Genomic DNA, 14,507 nt, shown 5'->3' with positions numbered 1-14,507 from the left:
TTTTAATCTCACCCGTTAAATTGCAGATCAACAGAGTATATTTTTTAAGCATATGTGTATTAACCTCGTGTCTCTATTTAATATCTCTCTATTTTGCTTTTAGTATATAATAGATGACAAAAGTTGGAAGCTATTGCACTCATTGTTATTTGGTTGGAAACAGAAAATATCTCATATTGTCTTGAATAATTTGATACTTGGCAGTTGTTTTGAGCTCTCAAGTAGATCATGTTTAAGCTCTTGCATCATGTAGTTTAAACCCATTAGTAGAGAACTACCGTAGAGCTTGTTGAAATTTGGTTTGCATGATTGGTCTCTCTAAGGTCTAGATATTTTCTGGTAAAAGTGTTTGAACAACAAGGAAGACAGTGTAGAGTCTTATAATGCTTGCAATATGTTCTTATGTAAATTTTGCTGTACCGGTTTATACTTGAGTTTGCTTCAAACAACCTTGCTAGCCTAAGCCTTGCATTGAGAGGGATTACTTCTCGTGCATCCAAATCCTTGAGCCAAAACCTATGCCATTTGTGTCCACCATACCTACCTACTATGTGGTATTTCTCTGCCATTCCAAAGTAAATTGCTTGAGTGCTACCTTTAAAATTTCATTCCTTGTCTTTGCAATATATAGCTCATGGGAAAGTAGCCTTAAAAACTATTGTGGAGAAGAATATGTAGCTATGTATCGTATTTCTTATAAGTTGCTTGTAACCATGTTTCTGGGGACGCCATCAACTTTTACACCTTTATTGAATATCATGTGAGTTGCTATGCATGTTCGTCTTGTCTGAAGTAACGGCGATTTTCATGATCAAATGGTTTGAGTATGCATATTGTTAGAGAAGAACATTGGGCCGCTAACTAAAGCCATGAATCATGGTGGAAGTTTCAGTTTGGACACAAATCCTCAATTTCTTATGAGAATATTATCTGTTGTTGAATGCTTAAGCATTAAAAGAGGAGTCCATTATCTGTTGTCTATGTTGTCCCGGTATGAATGTCTAAGTTGAGAATATCAAAAGCGAGAAATCCAATGCGAACTTTCTCCTTAGACCTCTGTACAGGCGGCATAGAGGTACCCCTTTGTGACACTTGGTTGAAACATATGTTATGCAATGATAATCCGTGTTAATCCAAGCTAACACTATTAGTATTCTATGCATGAGGCTTGCAACTTATAGGATGTCTTATACATAACACATATGAATTATTACTACCGTTGAAAAAATTGTTTCTATGTTTTCAAAATGAAAAGCTCTAGCACAAAAATAGTAATCCATGCTTCCCTCTGCGAAGGGTCATTCTTCTACTTTATGTTGAGTCAGTTTACCTACTTCTTTCTATCTTAGAAGCAAACACTTGTGTCAACTGTGTGCATTGATTCTTACATGTTTACCTATTGCACTTGTTATATTGCTTTATGTTGACAACTATCCATGAGATATACATGTTACAAGTTGAAAGCAATTGCTGAAACTTAATCATCCTTTGTGTTGCTTCAATGCCTTCTACTTTAAATCTATTGCTTTATGAGTTAACTCTTATGCAAGAATTATTGATGCTTGTCTTGAAAGTACTATTCATGAAAAGTCTTTGCTATATGATTCAGTTGTTTATTCATCATCTTTACCATTGCTTTGAATCACTTCATTCATCTCATATGCTTTACAATAGTATTGATCAAGATTATGATAGCATGTCACTTCAGAAATTATCCTTGTTATCGTTTACCTACTCGAGGGCAAGTAGGAACTAAGCTTGGGGATGCTTGATACGTCTCAAATATATCCATAATTTCTTATGTTCCATGCTAGTTTTATGACAATACGTACATGTTTTATTCATACTTTATATCGTTTTGATGCATTTTCCGGAACTAACCTATTAACAAGATGCCGAAGTGCCAGTTCCTGTTTTCTGCTGTTTTTGGTTTCAGAAATCTTACACAGGAAATATTCTCGGAATTGGACGAAATTAATGCCCACGATCTTATATTTCACGGAAGGTTCCAGAGCACCGAAGAGGGGCCAAAGATGGGCCAGGGGGTCCCACACCACACCTGGGCACGGGCCCACTCCTGGCCGCGCCACCTGGTGGTGAGGGCACCCTGGTGCCCCTCCGAGTCTGCCCTTCCGCCTATAAAGTCTCCCCAACGCGAAAACCCTAAAAAGATAAGCCACGATACGGGAAAAGTTACGCAGCCGCCGCCATCGCGAAACCAAGTTCGGGGGACAGAAGTCTCTGTTCCGGCACGCCACCGGGACGGGGAAGTGCCCCCGGAAGGCATCTCCATCGACATCACCACCATCTTCATCGCCGCTGCTGTCTCCCATGATGAGGAGGGAGTAGTTCTCCCTCGAGGCTAAGGGCTCTACCGGTAGCTATGTGGTTAATCTCTCTGTCATGTACCTCAATACAATGATCTCATGAGCCGCCTTGCACGATTGAGATCCATATGATGAGCTTTGTATCACTATTAATCTATGTGCTACTCTAGTGATGTTATTAAAGTAGTCTATTCCTCCTTCATGATGTAAAGGTGACGGTGTGTGCATCATGTAGTTCTTGGCGTAGGTTATGATTGTAATCTCTTGTAGATTATGGAGTTAACTATTACTATGATAGTATTGATGTGAGCTATTCCCCCTTTCATAGCTTAAAGGTGACAGTGTTTATGCTATGTTAGTACTCTGTCTAAATTGCAATGATCTATTATGCTCTAAAGGTTACTTAAATATGAATGCTGAATGTTGTGGAGCTTGTTAACTCCGGCCTGAGGGAGCTCTTGTAGCCCTACACAATGAATGGTGTTTGTTATCAAACAAGAGAGTATATGTAGCACAAGTGAGGAGAAGTTATTTATTTATTATGTGATCAATGTTGAGAGTGTCCACTAGTGAAAGTATGATCCCTAGGACTTGTTTCCAAATACTGCAAACATCGCTTGTTTACTGTTTTACTGCATCTTTACTTCCTGCAATATTACCACCATATATACCACTTGTATTTTACTATCTCTTCGCCGAACTAGTGCACCTATACATCTGACAAGTGTATTAGGTGTGTTGGGGACACAAGAGACTTCTTGTATTGTAATTGCAGGGTTGCTTGAGAGGGATATCTCTGAACTCTACCTCCCTGAGTTCGATAAACCTTGGGTGATTCACTTAAGGGAAACTTGCTGCTGTTCTACAAACCTCTGCTCTTGGAGGCCCAACACTGTCTACAGGAATAGAAGCGTGCGTAGACATCAGAGTAGCATGCAAAGAAGAGTCTTTGGAGGAATGTCTCCGTATGAGCAAGGAGAAGGCCACTTGTTGTGATCATGAGGAAGAAATAGCAGCCTTGAAGAGGAGGGAAGCCAAGCTCATGGAGATCAATTCCATGCAAGAGGAAGCATTGAAGGAGTATTTTCCTTTGAGCAAGGACCGTGCATGTGGCACTGATGAAAGTGACATTGCCAAGTTGGAGAGTGACAAGCGTACACTCATGAAGATGAATTCTCTCCAAGAAGAAGCCTTGATGGAACACTTCCGGGTTAACAAGGCAAAAGAAGTCCAAGTAATTGATATTTGCCACCCCCATCCGGAGCATGAAGATGAAGTCAATCGTTTGAAGGCCAAGATCGATAGACTCCAAGTTCAAACCAAGTACTTGGAAGGAGTCATTGGAGCCAAAGATGGAGTCAAAGAGGGCTCTTGCAAGGTAGGAGAAATGGCTACCAAGCCAAAGAGGAAGAGGAATAAGAGGACCAAGAAGAAGAAGAACAAGGAGAACATGGAGATCAACCTTGAGGAGAGCAATGCTAGATCAAGAAGGGATGGAGTACCCAACTCCACCTCGAAGGGTTTCGCCGGCTCTAACAACCCTTCTCACGTTCTTTTTGTTGATTACTATGGACATATTCGTGCTCGCTTTATTGGTCCTCAAAAGGACAATGTTGATTGGACTATTTGGGTTCCCAAACCCCTTGTTACTAACATGCTAGGACCCATTGAAAAATGGGTACCTAAATCCAAGACTTGATTCCTTGTAGGACTATGCTTCCGGTGGTGCTAAATGGGTGGTTGATAGTGGAGCCACAAGTCATATGACCAGAAGCAAGAATATTGTTGTCGACCTCGAGCCTTCCTACTCTACTGTATCATATGGCGACAACACGTGCTCTAAGGTATTGGGTCTTGGCAAGGTGGTGGTAACACCCGACATCTCACTTGTGAATGTCCTCCTTGTCGAGACCCTTGGTTACAACTTACTCTCCGTTCATCAAATTGCTCGCATGGGTCTATGTACTTTCTTTGATGAACATATGGTGGTCCTCTTGTGGAGCAGGACACTCCGTGTAGATTTTGTTGGATATGTAGAGAATGGATTATATGTTGTTGACTGATACGTCCAATTTGCATCACTATTTTATATCCTAATTTGCTGTTATTCATTGATATATTTCATATTGGGACACAATACTTATGTTATTTCATCTATTTTGCATATCTCATGATTATTGGAGGATCGAGCACCGGAGCCAGGATTCTGCTAGAAAAAGCACCGTCAGAACGCAATATTTCGGAAGATCAACTGCAGAAGGGAATTATACCAAAAATCCTATTTTTCCAGATGACGAAGGAAGCCAGAAGGGGGAGCCAGCTGGACCCAAGGTGGGCCCAGACCATAGGGCGGCGCGGCCCATGGCCTGGCCGCGCCACCTTGTGGTGTGGGGGCCCCACAGCCCCTTTCGCCTCCTTTTCTTCGCGAAACCCTTCGTCTCGAAAACCTAAGCTCCAGAGGGTACCTCACGAAGAGTTACAGCCGCCTCTGCGGGGCGGAGAACATCAGAGAGAAAAGAGCTCTCCGGCGGGCAGGAATCCGCCGGGGAAATTCCCTCCCGGAGGGGGAAATCGACGCTATCGTCACCGCCATCGAGCTGGACATCATCTCCATCGCCATCACCATCATCTTCATCATCATCATCGCCATCTCCACCGCAGCACCTCATCACCGCTGTACCATTTGGGTTTGATCTTGATTGTTTGATAGGGGAAACTCTCCCGGTGTTGATTTCTACTTGTTATTGATGCTATTGAGTGAAACTGTTGAACCAAGATTTATGTTCAGATTGTTATTCATTATCATATCACCTCTGATCATGTTCCATATGATGTCTCGTGAGTAGTTCGTTTAGTTCTTGAGGACATGGGTGAAGTCTAAATGTTAGTAGTGAATTATGGTTGAGTAATATTCAATGTTATGATATTTAAGTTGTGGTGTCATTCTTCTAGTGGTGTCGTGTGAACGTCGACTACACGATACTTTACTATTTATTGGCCTAGGGGAATACATCTTGTACTCGTTTGCCGATTGCGGGGTTGCCGGAGTGACAGAAACCTGAGCCCCCGTTGGTATATCGATGCAGGAGGGATCGCAGGATCTCAGAGTTTAAGGCTGTGGTTAGATTTATCTTAATTACTTTCTTGTAGTTGCGGATGCTTGCAAGGGGTATAATCACAAGTATGTATTAGTCCTAGGAAGGGCGGTACATTAGCATAGGTTCACCCACACAAAACTTATCAAAACAATGAAGATTAATCAGCTGTATGTAGCGAAAGCACTAGACTAAAATTCCGTGTGTCCTCGAGAATGTTTGGTCATTATAAGTAAACAAACCGGCTTGTCCTTTGTGCTAAAAAGGATTGGGCCACTCGCTGCAATTATTTCTCTCGCATTTTACTTACTTGTACTTTATTCATCTGTTACATCAAAACCCCCTAAATACTTGTCTGTGAGCATTTACAGTGAATCCTTCATCGAAACTGCTTGTCAACACCTTCTGCTCCTCGTTGGGATCGACATTCTTACTTATCGAAGATACTACGATACACCCCCTATACTTGTGGGTCATCAAGACTATTTTCTGGCGCCGTTGCCGGGGAGTGAAGTGCTATTGGTAAGTGGAATTGGTAAGGAAAACATTTACTGTTTGTGCTGATTTTATTTACTTTCTTGCTATAAGTCATTATGGAGAGATCTTCTCTTCAATTTCTATTTGGGAAATCTACTACTACTGCAACGGTAGTGGATGAGGCGCCAGGTGAGGAAGTGATACCATATAAAATACCTATGAAAATTATTGAATGTGTTATGGATAACAGCTATGAAGGGAATGGAACTGTCCATCCTGGTGATCATTTACTATTTTTGCATGAATTATGCGGGTTATTCAAATGTGCAGGTATTGCTATAAATGAAGTTAGAAAGAAACTATTCTCTATATCGCTGTCTGGTAAAGCGGCGCATTGGTATAAATTGCTGAAGAATGGTGATTCTCTTGATTGGGAGGACATTGTGCCTTTATTTTATTCCAAATTCTATCCTCCAAGTGAAATTCACAAAGATCGTAACCGCATATATAATTTCTTGCCTCATGATGGAGAAAGTATTGCCCAAGCTTGGGGGAGATTGAAGTCTTTAATGCTCAAATGCCCCATTCATGAGCTTCCTGGTAATGTTATTACTGATAATTTCTATGCAAGACTTTCTTTTCAAGACAAGACCTTGCTGGATACTTCTTGTTCTGGATCATTTACACGCAACAAAGAAGAGTTTAAAAGGGACCTTCTTGATCGGATCCAAGAAAATACTGAAGGTTGGGAGAACGACAAGGATAGAGTATCAGGTATAATTTATGATTATAAATGCATTGAAGCTTTTATGGATACTGATAAATTTCGTAATATGAGTGCTACATATGGTCTTGATTCTCAAGTTGCTGCAAATCTTTATAAAGCTTTTGCCTCTCATTATGAATTGCCTAAGAAGAATTTTGATAAGTATCATGAACCGTATAAAGATAAAATTGATTCATCTATTAATAAATGCGTTGTAGTTGAAACTGCTGATCATGTTATTCCTGAAGCTTATATTGAAAAAACTCCTTTCCCTGCTAAAATGAAGGAGTACTCTGTTATAAATAGTGTGGTTCATAAAAGTGAAAAGAAACCTGTAGAACACGAAGAACAAATAAAAGTTGAACCTGCTTTGTTGCAATAGTTAAAGATCTTGTGACTGAAAATGTGGAGGATGGTCATATTATTTTCTGTGAAGATGCTTCTAATATTGTTTCACATCCTAATAAACCCAAACAAGTTAGTGTTCCTATGCTATCTGTTAGAATTGGTGATCATTGCTATTATGGTTTATGTGATATTGGTGCAAGTGTTAGTGCTATTCCTTATGAGCTTTACACGGAGATTATGCATGAAATTGATTCTTGTGAACTTGAAGATATTGATGTGGTTATTCAGCTGGCTAATAGAGAAACTATTTCTTCAATTGGTATTGTTCGAGATGTGGAAGTTCTATGTGGTAAGATTAAATATCCTGCTGACTTTTTGGTACTTGGTTCTGCTGCTAGTGATTATTGTCCTATCATTTTTGGTAGACCTTTTCTAAATACTTGTGGAGCTATTATAGATTGCAAGAAAGAGAAAATTTTGACTAAATTTGCTGGTGAATCTTATGAGTTTAACTTCTCTAAATTTACCAAAACTCCTTATAAAGCTGATTTGCCTAGTGATGATTTTAAAATGGAGCAGTGTGCATCTATTGTTCTTGTTCCTAATAATCCTTTGCAGCAACATTTGGAGAATAGCGAGAGTGAAGTTCTTAGGAAAGAAAGAGATGAGCTTGAGGAAATTTTTCTTCGCCAACCTATTCTCAAGCATGATTTACCGGTGGAAGATTTGGGTACAACACCGCCACCAAAGGAAGATCCTGTTTTTGATTTAAAGCCTTTGCCTGATAATCTTAAATATGCTCATATTGATGATAAGAAAATATATCCTGTTATTATTAGTTCTAAGCTTTCAGAGATTGAGAAAGAAAGGTTATTGGAAATATTGAAGAAACACCGAGGAGCTATTGGCTACACTCTTGATGATTTGAAGGGGATTTCTCCTTCTATTTGCCAACATGCTATTAATATGGAAGATGATGCAAAGCCTGTTGTTGAACATCAGCGTCGTCTAATTCCGAAGATGAAGGAGGTGGTAAGGAATGAGGTATTAAAACTTCTTGAAGCTGGTATTATATATCCTATTGCTGATAGTAGATGGGTTAGTCCTGTGCATTGCGTTCCCAAGAAAAGAGGAATGATTGTTGTGCCTAATGATAATGATGAGCTCATCCCTCAAAGAGTAGTTGTAGGGTATAGAATGTGCATTGATTTTCGAAAAGTTAATAAAGTTACTAAGAAAGATCATTACCCTTTACCATTTATTGATCAAATGCTAGAAAGATTGTCTAAAAATACTCATTTTTGCTTTCTTGATGGTTATTAGGTTTTCACAAATTGCTGTTAAAACTAAAGATCAAGAGAAAACCACTTTTACTTGTCCCTATGGAACTTATGCTTATAGGTGTATGCCTTTTGGTTTATGTAATGCTCCTGCTACTTTTCAAAGATGCATGTCTGCTATTTTTCATGGCTTTTGTGAGAGTATTGTGGAAGTATTCATGGATGATTTTTCCATCTATGGGAATTCTTTTGATAGTTGCTTGCGAAACCTTGATAAAGTTTTGCAGAGATGTGAAGAAACTAACCTTGTTCTTAATTGGGAGAAATGCCACTTTATGGTTAATGAAGGAATTGTATTGGGACATAAAATTTCTGAGAGTGGTATTGAAGTTGATAGAGCTAAAGTGGAAGCAATTGAGAAGATGCCCTATCCGAGGGATGTTAAAGGTATTCGTAGTGTTCTTGGTCATGCTGGGTTTTATAGGAGATTTATTAAAGATTTCTCCAAGATTTCAAAGCCTCTTACTAATCTTCTTCAAAAAGACGTACCTTTTGTTTTTGATGATGATTGTAAGGAAGCTTTTGAAACTCTAAAGAAAGCCTTAACAACTGCTCCTGTAGTTGAACCTCCTGATTGGAATTTGCCTTTTGAAATTATGTGTGATGCTAGTGATTTTGCTATAGGCGCTGTTCTTGGACAGCGGGTAGATAAAAAACTGAATGTTATTCATTATGCTAGTAAAACTCTTGATGCTGCTCAAAGAAATTATGCTACAACTGAAAAAGAATTATTAGCTGTAGTCTTTGCTTGTGATAAATTTAGATCTTATATTGTTAATTCAAAAGTTACGATTCATACTAATCATGCTGCAATTAGATACCTTATGACTAAGAAAGATGCTAAGCCGAGGCTTATTAGATGGGTACTTCTTTTGCAAGAATTTGATTTACATATTGTAGATAGGAAAGGTGCTGATAATCCTGTTGCTGATAATTTGTCTAGATTGGAAAATATTGCTTATGATCCTGTTCCTGTTAATGATAGTTTTCCAAATGAACAATTGGCTGTAATAAAGGTGAGCTCGCGAGACAGTCCTTGGTATGCTGATTATGATAACTTTATTGTTTCCAAGTACTTGCCTCCAACCTTTTCAGCTCAGCAAAGGAGGAAATTCTTTTATGACTTGAGGCATTATTTCTGGGATGACCCACACTTATATAAAGAAGGAGTGGATGGTATTCTGCGAAGGTGTGTTCCCGAATATGAACAACAAGAGATATTGAGTAAATGTCATGGTAGTGCTTATGGAGGACATCACGCCGGAGAAAGAACCGCACAAAAGGTTCTACAATCAGGTTTTTATTGGCCAACTCTCTTCAAGGATGCGAGAAAGTTTATTTTATCTTGTGATGAATGCCAAAGGGTTGGTAATATCTCCAGACGTAATGAAATGCCTATGAATTATACTCTTGTTATTGAACCATTTGATTGTTGGGGATTTGACTTCATGGGACCTTTTCCGTCTTGAAGGTAACACTCATATACTTGTTGCTTGTTGATTATGTTACTAAATGGGTGGAAGCCATACCTACAAAAAGTGCTGATGGTGAGACCTCTTTAAGAATGCTTTTAGACATTATTTTTCCTAGATTTGGAGTGCCTAGATATATTATGACTGATGGAGGTTCTCATTTTATTCATGGAGGTTTTAGAAAAACTCTTGCTAGGTATGGTATTAATCATAGACTTGCTTCCGCTTATCATCCTCAAACTAGTGGTCAAGTAGAATTATCAAATAGAGAGATTAAATCTATTTTGGGAAAGACCGTTAATAAAACTAGAAAGAATTGGGCTAGTAAATTGAAGGATGCACTATGGGCTTATAGAACTGCTTATAAAAATCCCATGGGAATGTCACCTTATAAAATGGTTTATGGGAAAGCTTGTCATTTACCTTTAGAACTAGAGCACAAAGCTTATTGGGCAGTTAGAGAATTAAATAAAGATCCTAAACTTGCCGGTGATAAGAGGTTGTTGCAATTAAGTTCTCTAGATGAATGGAGAAGTGAAGCTTATGAAAATGCTAAACTCTTTAAAGAGAAAGTTAAAAAATGGCATGATAGGAGGATTATCAAAAGAGAATTTAATGTTGGGGATAAAGTCCTATTGTATCGGTCTCGTCTCAGATTCTTTGCAGGGAAATTACTCTCGAAATGGGAAGGACCATATGTTGTTGAGGAGGTGTATCGTTCAGGAGCAATTAAAATTAGCTCTCTCCAAGGCAATGCTACGCAAGTGGTGAATGGACAAAGACTCAAGCATTATATCTCGGGTGATTCTTATAATGTTGATGTTGATATTATTCAAGTGGAAACACCGGAGGCTTTCATCAAAGGACAAATTGATAGTCCGCCAGAACTCGACTTTGAATAGGTAACAAGATGCGGTAATGAAAAGTTCGCAATTTACTTTCCGAACAATATTTTTGCTGTTTTTGGAAAATATGAAAAATTACGAGATCGAAACGGAGTGGAAAAGACGCACGAGGGCGTGCCACCATAGGCCGGCGCGGCCTGGCCTGGGCCCGCGCCGCCCTATGGTCTGGCCTCCTCGTCGCCCCTTTCCGACTCTGGTTCGATCTGGTACTTTCCTTTTGTCGTGAAAATATTTGCTATATAATCCCCCGGACCCCTGGAGGTCCGTATATCGTTTTCTCGACGTGTTTTGTTTCGAGCTGTTTTCTGCCAGGATCTGTTTTTGGTCTAGAAGCACCATGGCCTCCAACAACAAGGGCAAGGGGTTTTCGGAGGAAGAAGTGAAGAGGGTGCCATCAAAACAAGAGCAGCAAGCTGTTGGGAGCAAGCAAATCTTGGTGGGATCTGTTGACACTCGACGTTCTTTTTCTCATAACTTGCAGGGACCCTTACCACCCGCTCTTAGCCTCGACTCCTTCCCTGTGTTGGAAGAAGCTCTACGGACTACCGATGAGTTTTGTGATCAATATCGGGCTCTAAGAAGAGAAGTGGAGATACTCCAGGAGGAGAATTGCCGTCTCCGTAGAATGCTGGAATACCACTCGATTCACATTACAAGGTCATCATCACCAACTTCAGATAACAATGAATCTCTTCGAGTCTTAGTGCAGAATTGCCAAGCTGAGAAACTGAAGCTAAAAGAGATCTGTAAGAAGCGCGGGAGGAGTTCATCACCACCATCGCCGAAGGAGTAATTCATCATCGGTATTGGCATACCCTTGGTTTGTTCCAAGCTTGGGGGAGTGCCGCGGTATCACATCATCACTACCTTTTACTTTTTACTGTCAAGTAGTGTCATATCATGAGTAGGGAAGTTATCATATAAGATGGGTTGCAGTTTGGAAGTATCTCTCCTTTAGTTGGTTATCTATGTATCCCTTGGTGTGAGTTATCGTTATGCAATATTAATGAGAAGTCTTATCATTTACATATTGCACACCTTATTTTAGTTTGCAATTTCTACTATATGATTGATCTTGATTTTAGTATTGGTACCACTTTGGGAGCATTGAGTAAATCTATTTGGTTTTGGCAAACTTAGCAATGGTCAATAGCAACAACACTTTGAGTTTAAGAAGAATAGAGGAAATACATGTAGAAGATGTTATTATCTTTCTTATCAGTTCTTAGCTTAGTATTCTGAAGTTAAAACTGTTTGTACTTACAAGTAAGATGCATGATTGTTTCTATCACATGTATATTTGTTTGTTTCCCTCAACTCTTATGCTTGCTATTTAACCTTGCTAGCCAAAGACCTGTACTGAGAGGGAATACTTCTCGTGCGTCCAAACCTTAGCCCAAACCTATGTCATTTGTGTCCACCATACCTACCTACTACATGGTATTTTCTGCCATTCCAAGTAAATACTTCATGTGCTACCTTTAAACAATTCAAAACTTAGTATCTCTTATTTGTGTCAATGTTTTATAGCTCATGAGGAAGTATGTGGTGTTTTATCTTTCAATCTTGTTGGGCAACTTTCAACAATGGACTAGTGGCTTCATCCGCTTATCCAATAATTTTGCAAAAAGAGCTGGCAATGGGATTCCCAGTCCCAAACTAATTAACCTAATTAGACACTCCTCCATGGTATGTGATTGATGGATGGCACCCGAAGGATTCGGTTAGCCATGGCTTGTGTAAGCAAAGGTTGGGGGGAGTGTCATCATCATAATAAAACTAAAATAAAAAGGCACTCCTTCATGGCATGAGATTGTTGGCAGGCACCCGAGGATTCGGTTAGCCATGGTTTGTGAAAGAAAGGTTGGAAGGAGTGCCACATAAAATGAAAATAATATGGGAGCCGCTCTTTGAAGGTTTGTCTGGCAAGGGGGTTAGAGTACCCGCTACCATTCGTTGACAAACAACAAACACCTCTCAAAACTTTACTTTTATTCTCTTTATATGATTTCAAAACTGAAAAAGCTCTAGCACATGATTTAATCCCTGCTTCCCTCTGCGAAGGGCCTATCTTTTATTTTATGTTGAGTCAGTAAACCTATTTCCCTCCATCTCAAGCAAGCATTTTAGTTGTTGTGATCAAACTATTATATTGTGATTTGCTTCATCATGTCTTTACTCTTCCTTGTTTAGTACAAGTTTTACCTGAATGAATATAGCTTTGAAAGTCATCAATGATTAATATGATTGAGTATGCAAGTTTACCATAACCTTTAATATGAGAGCGCTGCTCAATAGATAAGTATAATCTGTCAACTGTTCTCTGACCAAGAACAAAGTTTGCCATCACCAATTATGATTTCTTATGCACCTTTATTTGTGATTACCTTATACTTATTTCAAGTTGAATTATATGAGGAAGTTGTTCACTAGAATGCCTTGTGTGAATTAATATGATGCTTCTTGTCCGTATTTTATTTATCGACTCTTCACTCCATAAACATGTGGTCCTGTTTACCGAGTTCAGTTTCGCTTGGGGACAAGCGAAGTCTAAGCTTGGGGGGAGTTGATACGTCCAATTTGCATCACTATTTTATATCATAATTTGCTGTTATTCATTGATATATTTCATATTGGGACACAATACTTATGTTATTTCATCTATTTTGCATATCTCATGATTATTGGAGGATCGAGCACCGGAGCCAGGATTCTGCTAGAAAAAGCACCGCCAGAACGCAATATTTCGGAAGATCAACTGCGGAAGGGAATTATACCAAAAATCCTATTTTTCCAGATGACGAAGGAAGCCAGAAGGGGGAGCCAGCTGGACCCAAGGTGGGCCCAGACCATAGGGCGGCGCGGCCCATGGCCTGGCCGCGCCACCTTGTGGTGTGGGGGCCCCACAGCCCATTTCGCCTCCTTTTCTTCGCGAAACCCTTCGTCTCGAAAACCTAAGCTCCAGAGGGTACCTCACGAAGAGTTACAGCCGCCTCTGCGGGGCGGAGAAGACCAGAGAGAAAAGAGCTCTCCGGCGGGCAGGAATCCGCCGGGGAAATTCCCTCCCGGAGGGGGAAATCGACGCCATCGTCACCGCCATCGAGTTGGACATCATCTCCATCGCCATCACCATCATCTTCATCATCATCATCGCCATCTCCACCGCAGCACCTCGTCACCGCTGTAGCAATTTGGGTTTGATCTTGATTGTTTGATAGGGGAAACTCTCCCGGTGTTGATTTCTACTTGTTATTGATGCTATTGAGTGAAACCGTTGAACCAAGATTTATGTTCAGATTGTTATTCATTATCTTATCACCTCTGATCATGTTCCATATGATGTCTCGTGAGTAGTTCGTTTAGTTCTTGAGGACATGGGTGAAGTCTAAATGTTAGTAGTGAATTATGGTTGAGTAATATTCAATGTTATGATATTTAAGTTGTGGTGTCATTCTTCTAGTGGTGTCGTGTGAACGTCGACTACACGATACTTCACCATTTATGGGCCTAGGGGAATACATCGTGTACTCGTTTGCCGATTGCGGGGTTGCCGGAGTGACAGAAACCTGAGCCCCCGTTGGTATATCGATGCAGGAGGGATCGCAGGATCTCAGAGTTTAAGGCTGTGGTTAGATTTATCTTAATTACTTTCTTGTAGTTGCGGATGCTTGCAAGGGGTATAATCACAAGTATGTATTAGTCCTAGGAAGGGCGGTACATTAGCATAGGTTCACCCACACAACACTTATCAAAACAATGAAGATTAATCAGCTGTAT

Source organism: Lolium perenne, chromosome 2 (assembly GCF_019359855.2).
Source record: "Lolium perenne isolate Kyuss_39 chromosome 2, Kyuss_2.0, whole genome shotgun sequence".
In the NCBI taxonomy this organism is placed as follows: Eukaryota; Viridiplantae; Streptophyta; class Magnoliopsida; order Poales; family Poaceae; genus Lolium; species Lolium perenne.
Note: the sequence above shows the minus strand (reverse complement) of the source record.